Source organism: Triticum urartu, chromosome 2, assembly GCF_003073215.2.
Source record: "Triticum urartu cultivar G1812 chromosome 2, Tu2.1, whole genome shotgun sequence".
NCBI classification, from domain to species: domain Eukaryota; kingdom Viridiplantae; phylum Streptophyta; class Magnoliopsida; order Poales; family Poaceae; genus Triticum; species Triticum urartu.
The window spans coordinates 280,749,340-280,765,590 of record NC_053023.1 but is presented as its reverse complement, the minus strand read 5'-3'; the positions used below and the strand labels follow the sequence as shown (position 1 = coordinate 280,765,590).

Here is a 16,251-nt window from a genome sequence, read left to right as displayed (position 1 = left end):
TCGAGATGTTTAGAGATAGAGGTGTCGATAAAATAAAATACGGACATGAGGGCATCATGGTCATTCTTAGAACATCAACATATATATATATATTGTCATATGATCTCTTATGCTAAAGTAACAATTTATTCACAATGTCAAGTATGAATCAGAAACTTCATTGAAAACTAACAAACTATAATCTCAGTCACTGAAGCAATTGCAACTTATCATAACATCGGAAAGAGTCAATGTAAGAGCTTTTCAGCAAGTCCACATACTCAACTATCATTTAGTCTTTCACAATTGCTAACACTCATGCAATACTTATGGGTATGAAGCTTTAATCGGACACAGAGAAAGATAGGGGCTTATAGTTTTGCCTCCCAACTTTTTACCTCAAGGGTAATGTCAACAATAATAGTTTATGAAAACCCACATCCAATTAGCTATATATATCAGGATCTTTCCAACACACAATACTTGCCAAAGGATAAAATGTAAAAAGGGAAGGTGAAGATCACCATGACTCTTGTATAAGGTATAAGACAAAAATAAAAGATAGGCCCTTCGTAGAGGGAAGTAGAGGTTGTCATATGTTTTTATGGTTGGATGCACAAAATCTTAATGCAAAAGAACGTCACTTTATATTTCCACTTGTGGTATGGACCTTTATTATGCAGTCCGTCACTTTTATTTCTTCCACATCACACGATTGTATAAAGCTTATTTTCTCCACACTAATAAATCATACATATTTATAGAGCAATTTTTATTGCTTGCAACAATGACAACTTACTTGAAGGATCTTACTCAATCCATAGGTAGATATGGTGGACTCTCATGGAAAAACTAAGTTTAAGGATATTTGGAAGCACAAGTAGTATCTCTACTTGGTGCAAAGAATTTGGCTAGCATGAGGGGGAAAGGCAAGCTCAACATGTTGGATGATCCATGACAATATAATTTATTTCGGATGTAAGAAAACATAACCCATTATGTCGTCTTCCTTGTCCAACATCAACCTTTTAGCATATCATATTTTAGTGAGTGCTCACAATCATAAAATATGTCCAAGATAGTATATTTATATGTGAAAACCTCTCTTTCTTTATTAATTCCTATTAATTGCAATGATGACCAAAACTATGTTTGTCAACTCTCAACAACTTTTATTCATCATACTCTTTATATGTGAAGTCATTACTCTCCATAAGATCAATATGATCTCTTTATTTCTTTTTATTCTTTCTTTTATTCCCTCAAGATCATAGCAAGATAACCAAGCCCTTGACTCAAAACTAATCTTTATTATATATAGCTCACAGACTCGATTACATAGAAGGATCATAAAGCAAAACTCAAAACTAGATCATACTAAACTTTATTCTACTAGATTAAGATATAACCAAAAGGATCGAACTAAGAAAATGGTAAAGATAAAAGTGTGATGGTGATACAATACCGGGGCACTCCCCCAAGCTTGGCAGTTGCCAAGGGGAGTGCCCATACCCATGTATTTATGCCTCTTTCTTCGGAGGCTAAGGACATGGTGATGATGATGACAATTGTGCCTTCAGCTTTTTCGTATTGTAATTGAGAAGAGCGATCTCCTCCTTTAAATCATCGACCTCCGATTCCAGCTTCAAGATCTTGTCACATAAATGTCCTTTGCTTTTCTACCGAAAACGAGAAGGAATAGATCGGTTGTTAGATAGTTTAGCCCTCTTAGGGAGACTAGACTTCTTGAACTTCACGTGCATATCCCCAGGTTTAGATAGAGGAACATCCTCCTCCTCCGAACTTGAATCATTGATCCTCCTCAAATGATCATCCTCCTCATCATCTGTAGTTCGACCACAAGGGAATAGGTCCGCATAGGTCTTTGGGTCAGCAATGAGATGTGAGACATAGCTCTCTCCATCGGAGTCTTGAGATGACATCTTGCTCTAAATCTACTTGAGAAACAGCTCGAAACAAAAACAGAGGATATTTGCGTGGTACGATGGTCAAAACCATCGGGAGATTATATAATGAATTTTTACCAACCAAAAGAAGTATTATGCAAGAAAACGGAGTCTAGAGGGCACACGAGGTGCCCACGAGGCAGGGGGCGCGCCCAGGGGGGTAGGGCGCGCGCTCCACCCTCGTGGATGCCTCGTGTCCTTTCCGGACTGCTTCTTATTTTCCTATTTTTTGCTATTAGAATTGTTTTGGAGTCGGTTTACTTACCGTACCACATACCTCTTCCTTTTCGGAGGCTGAAATGTTCTAGAAGGTGTCCCTTATATACTCCTCCGGGGTTATGGTTTCAATAACATTATTTTCAACATTTATAGGATTACTTGAGATATAATGTTTGATTCTTTGACAGTTCATCACCCTCGGATTTGTGCCTTCGAAGTTGTTGATTTTTATGGCACCAGAACGATAGACCTCCTCGATAACGTAAGGACCTTCCCATTTAGAGAAGAGTTTTCCTACAAAAAATCTTAAACGAGAGTTATATAGAAATACACAATCACCTACATTAAACTCACGTCTTTATATCCTTTTGTCATGCCATCTTTTAACTTTTTTTAAACAGTTTGGCATTCTCATAGGGTTGGGTTCTCCACTCATCAAGTGAGCTAATGTCAAATAGCCTCTTCTCACCGGCAAGTTTGAAATCATAATTGAGCTCTTTAATGGCCCAATATGCCTTATGTTCTAGTTCGAGAGGTAAGTGACATGCTTTTCCATAAACCATTTTATATGGATACATACCAATAGGATTTTTATATGCAATTCTATAGGCGCATAATGCATCATCAAGTTTCTTGGACCAATTCTTTCTAGATCTATTAACAGTCTTTTGCAAAATTAATTTAAGCTCTCTATTACTCAGTTCTACTTGACCACTAGACTGTGGATGATATGGAGATGCAATTCTATGATTAACATCATACTTAGCAAGCATCTTACGAAAAGCACCATGAATGAAATGTGAACCACCATCAGTCATTAAGTATCTAGGGACTCCAAACCTTGGAAAAATAACTTCTTTAAGCATCTTAATAGAGGTGTTATGGTCAGCAGTACTAGTTGGAATAGCTCCTACCCACTTAGTAACGTAATCAACAGCAACTAAAATATGTGTATACCCATTAGAGGAAGGAAACGGTCCCATATAATCAAAGCCCCAAACATCAAATGGTTCAATAACAAGTGAATAATTCATATGCATTTCTTGACGTCTACTAATGTTACCAATTCTTTGGCATTCATCACAAGACAAGACAAACTTACGAGCATCCTTGAACAGAGTAGGCCAATAAAAACCGGATTGCAATACCGTATGTGCAGTTCTGTCTCCAGCGTGGCGTCCTCCATAAGCCTCGGAGTGACACTTGCATAGGATCTGTTCCTGTTCATGCTCAGGTACACAAAATCTAATAACACCATCTACTCCTTCTTTATAAAGGTGTGGGTTATCCCAGAAGTAATGTCTTAAATCATAGAAAAACTTTTTCTTTGCTGATATGTGAAATTAGGTGGTATACATTTAGCAACAATGTAATTAGCATAATTAGCATACCATGGAGCAGTACGAGAAGCATTTATGATAGCTAAATGTTCATCAGGAAAGATATCATCAATAGGTAGTGGGTCATCCAGAACATTCTCTAACCTAGACAAGTTGTCTGCAACGGGGTTCTCAGCTCCCTTTCTATCAATAATATGCAAATCAAATTCTTGTAGTAGGAGAACCCATCTAATAAGTCTAGTTTTAGCATCTTTCTTTTCCATAAGATATTTAATAGCAGCATGATCAGTGTGAACAGTTACTTTAGAATCAACAATATAAGGTCTGAACTTATCACAAGCAAACACAACTGCTAAGAAGATCGCGATGATGATGATGATGGCCATGGCAGCGTTTCGGAGCCACTGGAAGAGAAGGGAAGATGGGGTCCTTCTTCTTCTTCTTCATTGACCTCCTCCCTATATGGGAGAAGGGTTTCCCCTATGGTCCTTGGCCTCCATGGCATGGGAGGGGCGAGAGCCCCTCCAAGATTGGATCTGTCTCTCTGTCTCTCTCTGTTTCTGCGTTCTTAGATTCTGCCCTTTCACCGTTTCTTTTATATCTGGAGATCCGTAACTCCGATTGGGCTGAAATTTTAACACGATCTCTATCCGGAAATTAGCTTTCTTGCGGTGAAAGAAGGGCTCCAACCGCGTTACGGGGTGGCCACGAGGGTCCAGGGTGCGCCTGACCCCTTGGGGCGCGCCCCTGCCTCGTGGCCCCATCAGGCATCGTATCGCGTTGATTCTTCTTCCCAAAAATCACATATATTCCAAAAAATCTCCGTCAATTTTATCTCATTTGGACTCCATTTGATATGGATTTTCTGCGAAACAAAAAACATGCAACAAACAGGAACTGGCACTAGGCACTGGATCAATATGTTAGTCCCAAAAATAGTATAAAAAGTTGCCAAAAGTATATAAAAGTTGTAGAATATTGGCATGGAACAATAAAAAATTATAGATACGACGGAGACGTATCAGCATCCCCAAGCTTAATTCCTGCTCGTCCTCGAGTAGGTAAATGATAAAAAAAAGATAATTTTTGATGTGGAATGCTACCTAGCATAATCTTGATCACATAATCTAATCATGGCATGAATATTAAGACACGAGTGATTCAAAGCAATAGTCTATCATTTGACATTAAGACAATAATACTTCAAGCATACTAATAAAGTAATCATGTCTTTTCAAAATAACATGACCAAAGAAAGTTATCCCTACAAAATCATATAGTCTAGCTATGCTTCATCTTCACCACACAAAATATTCAAATCATGCACAACCCCGATGACAAGCCAAGCAATTGTTTCATACTTTTGATGTTCTCAAACCTTTTCAACTTTCACGTAATACATGAGCATGAGCCATGGACATAGCACTATAGGTGGAATAGAATGGTGGTTGTGGAGAAGAAAAATGAGAAGATAGTCTCACATCAACTAGGCGTATCAACGGGCTATGGAGATGCCCATCAATAGATATCAATGTGAGTGAGTAGGGATTGCCATGCAACGGATGCACTAAGAGCTATAAGTGTATGAAAGCTCAGACTGAAAACTAAGTGGGTGTGCATCCAACTTGCTTGCTCATGAAGACCTCGGGCGTTTGAGGAAGCCCATCATCGGAATATACAAGCCAAGTTGTATAATGAAAAATCCCACTCATATATGAAAGTGATAACTCAAGAGACTCTCTATATGAAGAACATGGTGCTACTCTGAAGCACAAGTGTGGTAAAAGGATAGTAACATTGCCCCTTCTCTATTTTTCTCTCATTTTTTTTTGTTTTTTTGGTGGGCTTCTTTGGCCTCTTTTTTTATTTGGGCTTCTTTGGCCTCTTTTATTTATTTTCAAAGTCCGGAGTATCATCCCGACTTGTGGGGGAATCATAGTCTCCATCATCCTTTCCTCACTGGGCAATGCTCTAATAATGATGATCATCACACTTTTATTTACTTACAACTCAATATTACAACTCGATACTAGAAAAAAGATATGAATCTATATGAATGCCTCTGGAGGTGTACCGGGATGTGCAATGATCTAGCGTCGCAATGAAATCAAAAAACGGACAAGCCATGAAAACATCATGCTAGCTATCTTACGATCATGCAAAGCAATATGACAATGATGCTCAAGTCATGTATATGATGATTATGGAAGTTGCATGGCAATATATCTCGGAATGGCTATGGAAATGCCATGATAGGTAGGTATGGTGGCTGTTTTGAGGAAGGTATATGGTGGGTTTATGGTACCGGCGAAAGTTGCGCGGTACTAGAGAGGCTAGCAATGGTGGAAGGGTGAGAGTGCGTATAATCCATGGACTCAACATTAGTCATAAAGAACTCAAATACTTATTGCAAAAATCTATTAGTCATCGAAACAAAGTACTACGTGCATGCTCCTAGGGGGATAGATTGGTAGGAAAAGACCATCGCTCGTCCCCGACCGCCACTCATAAGGAAGACAATCAATAAATACCTCATGCTCCGACTTCATCACATAACGGTTCACCATACGTGCATGCTACGGGAATCACAAACTTCAACACAAGTATTTCTACAATCCACAACTACCCACTAGCATGGCTCTAATATCACCATCTTTATATCGCAAAATTATTGCAAGGAATCAAACATAACATATTCAGTGATCTACAAGTTTTATGTAGGGTTTTATAACTAACCATGTGAATGACCAATTCCTGTCATCTCTCTAAATAGATATAAGTGAAGCAAGAGAGTTTAATTCTTTCTACAAAAGGTATGCCCACGCTCTAACAAGTATAAGTGAAGCAAAAGAGCATTCTACAAATGGCGGTTTTCTATGTAAAGAGAAATAGGCAATCCAAACTTCAAATGATAAAGTGAAGCACGTGAAGCATTATATAAAGCCATACCCAAAAGATATAAGTGAAGTGCAAAGAGCATTCTATAAATCAACCAAGGACTATCTCATACCAGCATGGTGCATAAAAGAAAAGTGAAAACTAAATGCAAAAGACACTCCAAGATCTGCACATATCACATGAATGAAACGAATCCGAAAACATACCGATACTTGTCGAAGAAAGAGGGGATGCCTTTCGGGGCATCCCCAAGCTTAGATGCTTGAGTCTCCTTGAATATTTACTTGGGGTGCCTTGGGCATCCCCAAGCTTGAGCTCTTGCCTCTCTTCCTTCTTCTCACATCGAGACCTCGTCGATCCTCAAACACTTCATCCACACAAAACTTCAACAGAAAACTCGGCAAGATCCGTTAGTATAATAAAGCAAATCACTACTCTAAGTACTGTTGCAAACCAATTAATATTTTATTTTTGCATTGTATCTACTGTAATATAACTTTTTCATGGCTTAATCCACTGATGTAAATTGATACTTTCATCAAAACAAGCAAACTATGCATCAAAAACAGAATCTGTCTAAAACAGAACAGTGTAATAATCTGAACATTCACCATACCTATAGTACTTCAACAATTCTAAAACAATTTGGAAAAATAAAAAATTTGTATAGCAAGACAGTGCAAAAAGAATCAGAGCTGTTTGACGTTCTAGTAAAAAGTGTAAAATCGCGCACTACAGCCAAAGTTTCTGTCCTGCACCGCACAAACCAACAAGCAATCTAAACATCCTGAAGGCAAACCTTGGCACATTATTATAATATTTAAACTTTGTAAAAGCACACTACAGAAATAAATTAATCTCTAAAACTTTTGGGTTGTCTCCCTGGCAGCGCTTTCTTTAAAGCCATTAAGCTAGGCATATAGTGCTCAAGTAGTGAATCCATCCGGATCCCAAGGTATATCAAAGCCAATTTGAATTAGAAATGATTTGTGATTTAGTAGAGAGCACAAAGTAACATATATCATGTAATGACGAAGTCTAACTCTCTTTCTATGCATCGGCATGTCATAAAAGAACAATTCATGCACACATAGTAAAGGCCAATGCATAGTATAAATAGTTTCTTGCAATTTTATCATATTGGAAACATGGAGAGGTGGAGATGTAGTTCCTCTCTCATAATAATTGCAAGTAGGAGCAGCAAGCACATGCATATTATATCTATCAAAATCACCATGTGTAGTAGTGAAACGCAACCCATCAATATAATCCTTAATAAGGGCAAACTTCTCCGATATAGTGTAGTTGGGAGAATTCAAAAAGATAATAGGACTATCATGTGTGGGTGCAATAGCAACAATTTCATGTTTAACATAAGGAAATATAACAAGTTCATCTCCATAAGCATAATTCATGTTGGCATCTTGGCCATAGGCATAGCAAGCATCATCAAAAAGGGATATTTCAAGAGAATCAACGGGATCATAACAATCATTATAGCAATCATCCTTCGGTAAGCACGAAGGGAAATTAAACAATGTATGAGTTGAAGAGTTACTCTCATTAGAAGGTGGGCACGGGTAGCTAATCCGCTCTTCCTCTTTTTGTTCTTCGCTCTCCTCATCATCTTTCATCCAATGAGCTCACAGTTTCATCAATTTCTTCTTCCATAGACCCCTGCAAAATATTAGTCTCTTCTTGGACAGCAGAGTAGTCCTCAATATATGGTTTAACATAGGCATTAGAAGCATAATTATCATAACAATATTCAAGTATGGCAAGATTTTCAGATTTGTAAAGAGTTGAATCATACGTTTCAATCAAAGAAGTAATTTCATAAGCACCCTTAAATGCAAAAAATTCTTCAACTTGTTGAACATCATAGTAAATATAAACACCCTTAGCATACGAAGATATGATTCCATTATCAATAAACTCACATTGGTAGGGAAGGTGTTTCTTAGGGTTTTCAGAACAACAAGTAACATGATATATTTCACATAAATTCCAAGCATAGCATTGCAAACGATGAATTTGATCCAGTAAACGTTTCCCATTTTCAAATATACGGTGTCGCACATAACAAGCATGCTCATCTAAGGATTTGCCCTCAACTAAGCTAGTTGGGGTTTCAGCACGAGCACATAGGGATCGAAGATGATCCAAGTAAAAAGCTTCAGGAGGGTGATAGATTTTGAGTGGTTCTTCAACCATTGGTTCAGTAGGTACAACTATTTTTTTTGGTATTTTGCGTTTCCTACCCATAACTAAAGATAGATAACAACTTAGAACAGCAAATAAAATCTACTTAGTTATAAAGCAAACAAGCACACACGAGAATATTCACCCCACGCTATAACTCCCCGACAACGGCGCCAGAAAAGGTCTTGATAACCCACAAGTATAGGGAATCGCAACAGTTTTCGATAAGTAAGAGTGTCGAACCCAACAAGGAGCTAAAGGTAGAAAAAAAATATTCCCTCAAGTTCTATCGACCACCGATACAACTCTACGCACGCTTAACGTTCGCTTTACCTAGAACAAGTATGAAACTAGAAGTGCTTTGTAGGTGTTTTTGGATAGGTTTGCAAGATAATAAACATCGCGTAAATAAAAAGTAGGGGCTGTTTAGATAAAGAAACAATAAAGTAAATATAGCGAGTGTGGAAAAGTGGTGGTAGGCATTGCGAAATTGTCCCTAAGCAATTGACTACGTTACTAGACCGATAGCAAGTTTCATGTGGCAGAGGCCACTGCTAGCATGTCATGTCTGACTTGGAATTCTATGCACTTATGATTGGAACTATTAGCAAGCGTCCGCAACTACTAACGTTCATTAAGGTAAAACCCAACCATAGCATTAAGATATATTGGTCCCCCTTCAATTTTGTATGCATCAATTTCTATGCTAGGTAGAAGCTTTTGTCACTCTTGCCCTCCAATACATAGTCCTATCAACATACAACTAACCCTATGGTGTGATCGACGCGCGCGCTCATATGATGGGCACCAAAGGACAGCAACATAACCACAAGCAAATTAAACCAATCATAGCAATTCATCAACCACCGGTAGGACAACGAAAATCTACTCAGACATCATAGGATGGCAACACATCATTGGATAATAATATGAAGCATAAAGCACCGTGTTTAAGTAGAGGGTACAGCGGGTTACGGGAGAGTGGAACGCTGTAGATAAAGGGGGAAAGGTGATGAAGATGTTGGTGAAGATGGCGGAGGTGTTGGGGAAGATCGCGGTGATGATGATGATGGTCACAGCAGCGTTCCGGCGCCACCGGAAGAGAAGGGGAGAGGGGGGCCCTTCTTCTTCTTCTCCCTTGACCTCCTCCCTAGATGGGAGAAGGTTTTCCCCTCTAGTCCTTGGCCTCCATGGCATGGGAGGGGCGAGAGCCCCTCCGAGATTGGATCTGTCTCTCAGTCTCTCTCTGTTTCTGCGTTCTCAGATTCTGCCCTTTCACCGTTTCTTTTATGTTTGGAGATCCGTAACTCCGATTGGGCTGAAATTTTAACACGATCTCTATCTGGAAATTAGCTTTCTTATGGCGAAAGAAGGGCTCCAACCGCCTTACGGGGTGGCCACGAGGGTACAGGGCGCGCCTGACCCCCTAGGCGCGCCCCTGCCTCGTGGCCCCCTCGGGCATTGTATCGCGTTGATTCTTCTTCCCAAAAATCACATATGTTCCAAAAAAATCTCCGCCAGTTTTTATCCCGTTTGGACTCCGTTTGATATGAATTTTCTGCGAAACAAAAACATGCAACAAACAGGAACTGGCATTGGGCACTGGATCAATATGTTAGTCCAAAAAATAGTATAAAAAGTTGCCAAAAGTATATAAAAGTTGTAGAATATTGGCATGAAATAATCAAAACTAGCGGAGCTACCCGCGCATTTGCGCGGCTAGACTATTTATTTATGATTACATTGGTTTGGACTTTTGACTTTATTTGTGCATTTAACATTATGGTGTGATATTTTAGCATTCATTAAATATTTTAGCATGAAATTACTTTTTCTTTCTATGTGCTAATTTTTTCCATTATATGAAAATTATATATGATAGATTTATTTCGAAAGATTTTTATTATATTTGTGAGTGTGTGTTAGAAGGTATTAAGTATTGTGTTTTTTGTTGCGAACTAACCTATGGTTATATAGTTAGAAGTACGATGGTATTCCCAACTTATCGGCGTTCAAATCCTTGACTTTGACACTATTGTTGATAAGTCGAGTTAGTCTCTTTAATCCACTCGTACGGTGTGCTTGCCTGCCCTCATAGGAGTGAATGTATATATACATATATGAGTGTCTGCGTTTGTATTGTGTTAAAAATATTTTTTTATATAGAATTAAGAATCGAACCATTTAGCTAACATAAAAACTATTGAAAGGAAATGCCCTTTCTATTTATGTATTCATTTTGTTCATTTCATGAAAATTATGCATGATAGATTTAAATTTTTTTGTGACTGTCTTTTACTCCATCCGTTTTTAAATATAAGTCTTTTTTAGAGATTTCAATACGGACTACATACAGATGTATATAGACATATCTTAGAGTGTACATTCACTTATTTTGCTTTGTATGTAGTCTATATTGAAATTTTTAAAAAGATTTATATTTAGAAACGGAGGAAATAGAAGCTTCGAAGTATTCTTTTATATGGAACTCTACGGCTATGTGTAAAGTTGATTCCATTCGTACTCTATTCTTGACTGGACCAAAATATCGTCTAGAAAAAGACTGGACCAAAATATCGTCAAGAAGGCCTCTAGCACAGCTCTTCTCCCCTGCTTTTCAGTGGCAGCACCATCGCATGCGCTCGTCGCTGGCTCGGCTGCGTACCGCCGCCAACCATAGCTTCAGCGGATGGAAGATGTATGCCGCAGCGTCTCTCCCGATCTCTTTTTCCGAATGGATTTGAGGGAGCCTTCAGCCCTTCACAGGTAAAATCCCTAATTTTTGTGCATCTCACATGAGGTAAATGTCATCCCAGATTAGAAATTGTTGGGTAAAATCTCCATGCCACAACCATGCTCAAGATTTAGTAAAGAAGATATTTAAATCTCCTTGCTGCAGGAACTTTTTCTTGGATCTGCTACAAAATAGATTGAGAATTGGGGACTATTCATCAGAGGGATTAGAGTTGGTATCGTGATCTTCTGGAAGTATGTGGTATGAGAGAGATGATGTTATATTCAGTAGAGTTGATATCCATTGCCAAATGAAAAAGGTACGATCTGTATTTTTTGCTCTCAGAAATTACTTCTAAGTTTATATAAATATTAATGTAGAAAGAACTTATGTGTACAAACATGATAGAGTTAGTTCACGGATACAGAACTGATGAACAGAAATTTATATATTTTATTGAAAGATTAAAGATCCATATGTACGCATACATTTATTCGCTCGAGGAGGCTAATGCCTATGTTTTTAGAGAGACAAATTGAGGAGATTTGGGGAATCGGAAACTATTTGTGAGAGAGATGTGAGTGTTAGATTGTGAGAGATTAGTAATGGCTATTTAGGGGAATTAATTGGTGAACTTTCTATAGAACGTTTTTAAAAGATTTGGATTTTGAGATTAACCGTGAATATATTTTAGTTGTGGGTCGTGGCTATAATGTGGGAGATTGCGAAAAGCTTATTGTAGGTGGAATCCATTGGTGATTTCATTGTTTCATCTGCTGCGATATTTTTTGTGTTAAAAATATTCAAGGATAAATAACTAATTTTAAATTTAATATTTTACAGAAAGATCAAACATATATATCTATGGATTAATAATTATTTAAAAATTTAACATGCCAACCAAGTAAATGTGTTGTTCAAAATGTATGGTAAGGTTGTCTGTGACTCTATGTAATTATACATGAATTGTCTAATGACTTGAGGAACTGCACTATCAATTAAAAAATCTCTTTGTAAACAATATTCTTTGCGACATCTTCGGTTGGACACTCTTCGTCATCGATCAGCACCTTCAATCCTTCCTTGTTTGTCACTCTTGATAGTGCCACATATAGTTGTCCATGGCAGAACACTTGCTTAGGCAAATATATGCCTACCTTGTTTAAGGACTGACCTTGGCTCTTGTTTATTGTCATTGCGAAGCACACTGATAATGGATATTGCCTTCTTTTCAGCACGAATGGCCATTTTGAGTCGCTTGGTGACATGATGATTCGAGGTATGTATACCTTATCGCCGACATGTGTTCCTGTGATTATTTGTGTCTCGATGTATTTGTTTCCAAGTTGTGTAATTGTCATTCTTGTACCGTTGCATAAGCCTGCTGCTTGGTTGATGTTGCGTAGGAGCATGACCGGCAAACCTACCTTCAGTTTTAACTTATGGTCTGGTATTCCTGGGGACGTTAAGGTGTTGAGGAGCTCAGTAGGCTGCATGTTCATCATGATGTTGGTATTTGTCGTTGCCTTGCACACTGTGTCCAGGCTTAGGTATGTCACCTCTTCACCTTGTATTTGGCTCATTATGTGGTCATTTATCTCCTTGACTGTATCATTTCATGGACATAGTATTGCTCTTTCTTCTAGGTAATCCCACTCACGGTATTTTTGCAGCAAATTTGGGTATATGCTTTTGACGATTTGTTCTTTACAATTTTCTCCTTTCTCTAGCAGTAGGTCTTTTGGTATTTTTATCCAATCCTCTCCTTCATCTGATGTTGTTTTGCCATCGCCAATCTGTAGTATCCACTCTACAAATTCAGCGACCTTTTGCTTTTGTATTGGATCATCTGACAAACACTTCAGCCGCATGTTTTGTGTTAACTCAAATATTTCAAAGTGTTTCCACAGATATGACCTTTTGATTGAAGCATTTACTATCTGCTCTCTCCTTCCTTTGGTTATAACTGGCAGGATTTGTCTGAAGTCGCCTCCTAGTATAACTGTCATTCCACCAAATGGCTTTTCATCGCTGTTTTCATTAGTGAACCTTAGAATATCTCTCAGGCTTTTGTCTAGTGCCTCGAAGCAGTGTTTGTTTGCCATAGGAGCCTCGTCCCACAATATAAGTGAGGTCTTGTTTAGCAGTTCAGCCAAATGCGAGCCTTGTTTTATTTCACACGTTGATTCTTCAGTGATATTAAGTGGAATACGGAACCTTGAGTGTGCTGTTCTTCCACCTTGGAGAAGCAACGCTGCAATGCCACATGATGCTACCGCAAGCACTACCTTCCCCTCTGATCTTAGCTTTGTCTTTATTGCTTTCCATAGATAGGTTTTTCCTGTGCCACCGTAGCCTTCGACAAATATCTGCTTTCCTAGGCCTTTGTCGACTGACTCCATTATTGCATCATAGGCCTTTTTCTGGTCTTGGTTAAGATTGTTTAGTATGATTTTGTGCTCATCCTTGAGTTTGTCCATGTCGTAGTTGACCTCTTCGTTTATTAGTCTGTTCCCAAGTTCTTCTAGCTCTGCGGCATTTGGTAGTTCTATGTCTGGATAGTCCTTTAGTGACTTTCCTACTTGCCTCATCAGTTTTTCTATCTCAATCAGACCATACGCTTTCTTCTGTGTGTTTGTAAGCCAAAGTGTTGGAAAGTTTAGAATAGTCCTTTTGTATTGCATATCTTCACACAACGCTTCCCATGTTGAATCCCACAATACCTTTGGGTTTGTGACTTCGCAATGGGACAATATGGTGGTGAATAACTGACGCAGTTGTGTTCCGGAAGCCCAACTTGATGCTTCATTGATACAGTCAATCCACTCGGTGTCATCATCGAGAAATCCGAGGGCTTGGCATGCTGATTTGTATGTTGGGTGAATGACTCCATCAACGGTCCTAATGTCCTCAAATGATGTGCATCCTTTCTTGGTGTTTAGAAGCATCCTCATATGATATCTCTCGCCACTTGCGCGATGTGCATAGTCGATTCTTCCAATTGCGTAGTCCCTTTTTCGCTTCTGCCAACATTTTGTTTCGCTTTTCCATACAAACTTTGTAGGGAATTCTACGTAAGTCAATCCTTTTCCTAGATCATATATTTTATTTGCCTCCATCCACTGAGTGAACTTGGTGATTTTAGATCCGTCCCTTGTTACTATCTTTTCAAGATCAGTGGAGTCTGGAAAAACGACTTGTTGCTCATTTTCAAGATGGAAAGGTAGCCTCTCAACTGCTGGATCGCGATACTGAAGATCAAACTGAAATATCCTCCAGCATGCTTCTGATGTTGATATGTATCTCATCTCTAGGTATTTCTTGATCTCGTCAGTTTCGTTTGCCGTGCCACTTTCCTTGTGCAAGGCTGTAACATGGTCGTCATCTTTATGGATATACTTAAATAGGTACTTGATTGATCTGGACCTATTGCACCACTCAACATTTATGTGAGCTTGATACTTGACCAGAAGGTTCCGGTTGTATGGCACGACAAATCTGTTGTCCAGCATCACCCCTCCCTTTTTGATCTGCCTTCCGTCATCCCTCCTTTTATATGCTGGAAATCCGTCCTCGTCAATGGTAGTGCTGACATTGTATCTTTTTGGGAAATTCTTGGTGCATCTATGGTCCACCATGCATGGTGAGTTTTTCTTAGCCTCTCTGCACGGGCCATGCATGCTGAAGTTCTCAACAGCTTCAAATGCCTCTGGATCCTCATCCTTGTTTGTGATCTCAGTGCTTATTATTTTGTCGATTTGCGATGGTTCCGGGTACTTGTCTTTGTCCTTCAAAAATATTAGTATGTGCGCATGCGGGAGTCCTCTCTTCTGGAATTCTATTGTGTAGATGACTGCAGTTGATTAATAGTTTGTCAGATTTAGCTTAAATTGGAATGCATGTTACTAAAGAGCTAGAATCTGACGGAGTATAAGATGATGCATGTTTCTAAAGAGCAACAGTCTGAAGGACTATAAGATGATGCAAGAAAGAGTAAAGATTGATAGTCAATGGGACTTACTTGCAACTGTTTCTCCAAAGTATTTCTTTTCTTTTATGTCTCTCATTAGCTCCTTTAGTTTGATCATAAATACTTTGTCCACAATGTCTGGCCAATCGGCTGGCTTTTGGCCACCTCCCGCTTCATCTAGCATGTATTTGATCTCAGGCCACTTTGCATTGCATGTGAATGTTATAAATAGGTCTGGGTATCCAGCCCACCGGCATATTGCAAAGGCATCTTGCAAATATTGTGCCTTGTTTCTTCTACCACCTGTAAAAGATGAAGGCACAATTATCCTCTTTCCAACTTGCTCTGTTCTTGTGTCCCCTCGCTCAATCGCATCCTGCAATCCACTGTAAAGTTTAGTTCGTAGCTTTCCTTGATTGTGTCGGATCCAGTTTAGTCTATTTTGCTCGATACATGTGTATACATCCACCCAAAATTGCAGTGACAAATGCCCGGACTTGAGTAGTAACATTCCTTGATCAGGACGTTGCTGTAGGTAGAATGCATAGTAGTCCAACAGCGTTACATATTTCCTGCTGTTTGTACCTCCTTTTGTTTTCTTGTAGGGTATCTCAAGTTTAAAACCATCTTATCCATATGGGAACAACAACGGATATTGCATGGACATGAATTTTGGGTGGATCTCTGATATCCTTTGCGGCTCCATATTTTTGTACTCAACAACAATGTCACGTCCTTCACTCTCTCCGGTTGGATCTCTTACTACCAATGCTGCAACTTCAGATGCGGATGGAAGGTTGTGTGTTCCGTTCCTTTTGCCTAGTATCCGAAGTGTGTAATCATGGTAGTCTCCTTCTTGGAATCTATCCCTTGCCATTCTGAATGTTTTTGCGAGGATGTTGTTGTCATCGAGCATTATTTTCAGTTCTTTGACGATGTTGG

The 16,251-nt window shown here is 38.9% G+C and overlaps 1 long non-coding RNA gene across 1 annotated transcript; it reads left to right on the top strand.

Moving 5' to 3' along the window:
• Positions 1-11,166: 11,166 nt before the first annotated feature.
• On the top strand, positions 11,167-13,051 carry LOC125537040. The gene is made up of 4 exons (XR_007295506.1): positions 11,167-11,371; positions 11,505-11,658; positions 12,575-12,618; positions 12,746-13,051. It is a non-coding gene; the product is annotated as an uncharacterized LOC125537040 (long non-coding RNA).
• The last annotated feature ends 3,200 nt before the right edge of the window (positions 13,052-16,251 follow it).